Consider the following 5083-nt stretch of genomic DNA (forward strand, 5'->3'; position numbering starts at 1 on the left):
TTCACTTTTAGCCCTTCAACTCTACTCTTGATATTCCGGGATGTTACAATTCTCCCCCACTTAAATTAGGCTTCGTCCTCGAATCCTGCGGCAACTCAACTCTAGAAATTCTCTCGCATTACAACTCCTGGCCTTAACCCAACCAGGTTCCCCAAAGCACAACCATGGAAACCAAAACTCACTTTCTCCTTTCTTACGGTGTCCTAACCACCGTCACAAGCCTGCCACCGGCTTTACCCTCTGATAACCACACCTAACAACTGAGTACCACCCATGATGCAACACTGCTCCAAATCACAACCATCACTCGACCCATATGAGCTATAAATAATTATGCACCACCGGATTCCCGATCCGAGTCCAACTCTATCCATTCCATGCTGACAGAAAGACACACTCTTCAGAGCAACTCCCATGAGTTCTCCTCTTGCAATCGCATGCACCTGCTGAACTAGCTCTAGCACCCTCGGGTTATGTAAACCCATCACACTGACGACCCTCAAAACATCCCTTAGGATGAACCACTGCTACACAATTCTTTCACCGAAATCAAGCTGGGAATCCAAAACTCCATACCTGCATCCCTTACGAGCCTCTTGAATTTATACCCTTGGAATTTCCTCCTGCGACTTCAGCAGACATCCCCACATGATGTCATCCCATACCGCCGCCGCAAACGCGCTGCTTAATGACCACAATTGGACCACTCCGATCATAACCCTGCGCTACTGCTTTCACTTCCGTGAATTTGCACTCCCCTTCGGAACTACATTCCTCACTCTTTCCTTACCAAGGAAAACCACTTAACCGCCTTGTCACCACGACAAGTGCCACGGTGCTCACCCAACGCTACACCACCCCTTTATAGCATAATCGCTATCCCATGCACCATACATACCCTGAATCCACTCGCGAAGACTCTCAAGTCCATGCACTACCTCCACTAATCGTGATCAATATCCCGGGCCAAACCTTACAACGCTAACATATCGCAACATAGTCAATCCATTTTCTCGCACCGATCTAACGACACATACAGAGTCTTCAGCATGACTGGACCGCCTTACCAGGCCTTCAGCCAACAGGACCACTCTCATAACCTTCAGCAGACCTGGACCGCCCTCCAGGGCCTTCAGTCTGGCTGGACTGTTCCTCGAGCCTTCAGCCTGACTGGTACGCCTACCGGTCTTCAGTCTATCCGGACTGCTCGATTAGCAATCAACAATCCGAGTTACTCCTTCGGGAAACTCATCCCATGCATCATGGTCTAGCCCTCTAGGGGTTCCGAACTCCTTCGGGAAACACATTAACATTGATCATTCCGGACTTGAAAGAACTCGATCTTCAGCTAACCACTCCTCAGACTGCAGATGCTACCCGATATCCAGACCAACACCCGAATCCCACGAACAACCCTCATGAAAGATCACCAACGAATTTCCCAACACTAAAACCATAAACAAGCCATAACCCTCAACACCAAAGAGTACAATACCGAAATCCACGCAACAAGACTAGCAGATAAACAATACTCCACAATAACCATAAAATAATAAGACATCAAGAAGAACATACCCGCAGCTGCATCCGACACTGCCCTGACCTCCTCCGTTGTAAGCTGAAAGGCACAACCCTGAGCCCTTGGGGCTCCGCTCCACCCTGACCTCCACTCGTGATCCTCAATGTGGCCGGTACTGGAGCCTGCACCGATCCTGCAGTAAGCTGTGGACAGTTGACCCTCAAGTGCCCAACCTGATGACAATGATAACAGATCCTCAAATCCCGACTCAGCACTGCCTACCGACAATCCCTAGCATATTGCCCCTCCTTTCCGCACCTGCGGCACGCACCACCGGACCGACAAACTCCGGCGTGACCCCTCCCACACTTCCCACAAACGTGGCTGCCCTTATCTCCCACCTTGGAATCAACGGTCTTGGACCGTTTTGATGCCGGCTGCGACTGCACCAGAATTTGCCTCAGCTCACGCAATTGCAACTCAATCTCCAACTCCCGCCGCCTGGCGGCCTCCTGCAACTCTAACAATGTCTCGCACCTCTGCGCAGACACGAACTGTCTGATATCCCTCTTGAGCACTCAGATATCGGGACATCTGAGCCTGCTCCGAAGCAAACTCGGGGCAAAACATCGCCCTCTCAGTGAACATCCTGGTTCTCCGTCACCGACTCCGAATCCTGCTTCAGCTCCAGGAACTCCTGAGCCAATCTCTCTCTCTCAACCCACAGAACATAACGAGTGTTGAACATCTCTCTGAACTGATCCCATGAAATCGCAGCCCTCTGCGCATCCAAATACGACCCCGTGGTCAATCTCCACCAATCCTTCGCCCCGAGCCTCAACAGGTTCAGAGCACACCTCACCCTCTGATCAGTAGGGCATGAACACGTGAAGAAACACCCTTCCACGTCTGACAACCATCTCATAGCAACAATCGGGTCCTGAACTCCATCAAAGGTAGGGGGCTTCGTATTATCGAAGTCCCGATACTGAAAACCTCTACCAGCTCCTCCCCTGCCGCTGCTACAGCCGTTGTAGCCGCCACGGCAGCCGTCTTTGCGAGAGCCGCATAATTCTTATCAAAATACTCCACCATGGCGGTCTTGATCGACCCAAATAGTTCTGGCAGCTCGGCCCGGAACAATGCAGCAACCTCATCGTGCAGGATCTCACGTATCCTAGCATCCAAATCGCCTGTGCTCATCTGACCGATAACCTCGGGCGGTACTGACCCGCCCTGACCTCCCTCTCCTGCTCCCGATCCTGACCCGGATCCACTCCCAACATGCCTCGAAATCTCCATACTGAAAAACACCACAATATCTCAGATACTTCCCACTATCCCGGGGACCAACTCTCAACCCAACCCTAGAGGTCATGGTTTCCCTGATACGCGTATGGGTCCTGTGCTTTCAGTAGTACGGGCCCATACTACCTTCCACACCTACCCATATTTGTATGAAGTACTACCGCAACACCCTAGTGACAAATATACGTAGCAAGCGCTCAATCCTCACTCCTAGAGGAACACTGGAAATCTCTTACAAGGAAACCTAGGCTAACAGGCATCATAAATCAGGCAACACATCATGAAATCCTGAAGATCCCTAGCCTAGCACTAGCATGCTGTTCTATCAAAGCTCAATAAAAACAAATATCATGTATGGTATTTTGGGGTTACTGGCTCCAGCTGATTGTATCTCCGCGTCATCCTTTACTTATTTTGAAAACCATTTAAAATTCTCTTTTGAAAACCCTCATCGATTTGAGACTGGAGTCACACGAGTGTTCCTCCAATTCACTCAAACCAACGCTCTGATACCAACTTGTAACGACCAAAAATTTCAACAAAATTTAAACTTTTCAAAAACATCCCAATCCATTAAGTTATTACAAAAAGGTTTTCAATACATTTATTATCAGAGTATTCCCAGGTCCATATCATAAAACATAAACACGAGGAGCGGTACGATCACGCCTTTGCCTTGCCACAGTCTCCTGAAGAACCTGAAAAACATTAAACCACAACTGTAAGCCTGGAAGCTTAGTGAAATACCCCCAAAATACCAACCACATATACCATACACATAACATGCTATAACATATCGAATCACAGAACAGCCATGCATATCGCGTCTACTATGTGACTGGTCCGCCGTGTCGGGCCTTCAGTCCACCTGGTCCACCCTCTGAGTCCAGTCATGTCCCTCGAGTCTGCAGTGTGGTTGGTTCGCCCGCACCGGGCCTTCAACCCACCTGGTCCACTCTCTGAGTCTACAGTATGACTGGTCTGCCAGCAGCGGGCCTTCATTCGGCCTGGTCCACTCTCCGAGCCTCGGCACGTTTGGTCCACCCTCGGGGGGGCCTACAGCCTATCCGAACCGCTCGCTAGGCCGTCGGAACAACCGGTCCGCCCTGGGTATCTTGGCCTACAGCACGAAGCAGGACCCGCCTCAACCCAACTCCAGTCCAAACAACCATGTGCACATAAACAATCAATCACATAACAAATTCATATACAATCAAACCGATCTAGCAAATCACGTAACACAACATACTCTAAGCAGGATACCGACCTAACCAGTCACTAGCATAGCATCATCCTATATATACCAGGATACCGACCTTATCCAGGTCTCTAACGAATACCATCCTAACTACCAGGATGCAAACATATCAAAACAATAACATAACAACAGATACCCGGATCTCAATCCGATAAAGGGCCGACCTTGGTGCCTTAGACCCTGTTGATATAGTGAGGATAACTCACCTCGCAACTGCTGACTGAAAAGGATAACATCACACTGCTGCAACCTCCGACTCGAACTCCACCACTGTCAATACCCAAAAGACTGAATCCAATCAATACCAATAATTACCAAATTATCCCTGGAAGTCAATTGGTCAACCCTTGGTCAAAGTCAAAGTCTACCCCTGACTGACTCTACTCGCCGAGTCAACCCGATGACTCGCCGAGTCCCCATACACAGAACCTCCTTCAATTTGCGACCCAACTCGCCGAGTCACCCTGAGACCCGTCGAGTCCAACAACTCTGAGCCCACTCACACATAACTCACCGGGTCACAGCCCATCCAAAAGAAACTTGGACCCTACAACCAGACTCGCCGAGTCCAAGAACAGACTCGCCGAGTCTACGACTATCTTCAACCTACTCGCCAAGTTCCAGGCCATCTTCATCCAACTCGCCGAGTTCCAGCCTTTCTTCAAGCAACTCACCGAGTCCACCCATGTAACTCGCCGAGTACCACCGGGTCTGAATCCATACAGAGGCTTTCCAAGCCATGCAGATGATCCAAACCATATATCTACCCCTCCTAAGGCCATCCATCACGTAAAGTGGCAATCTTTACGTGAATCCAAGAAGATCTAGGCATTTTCACTCTAGGGTTTGGGTTTGGGACAAGATAGCTCCATCAATCTCTCAAAAACAGGGACCTTTATGCATTCTAACCCATCTCCATTCCAGATCTGAGGTAGCAATCTCAGATCTAACCTCTAAACTCCAATACATCAAAAGATATGATCTCTAACACCTCCAAA

The sequence above is a fragment of the Lactuca saligna genome, chromosome 3 (assembly GCF_052625555.1).
Source record: "Lactuca saligna cultivar CGN05327 chromosome 3, ASM5262555v1, whole genome shotgun sequence".
In the NCBI taxonomy this organism is placed as follows: domain Eukaryota; kingdom Viridiplantae; phylum Streptophyta; class Magnoliopsida; order Asterales; family Asteraceae; genus Lactuca; species Lactuca saligna.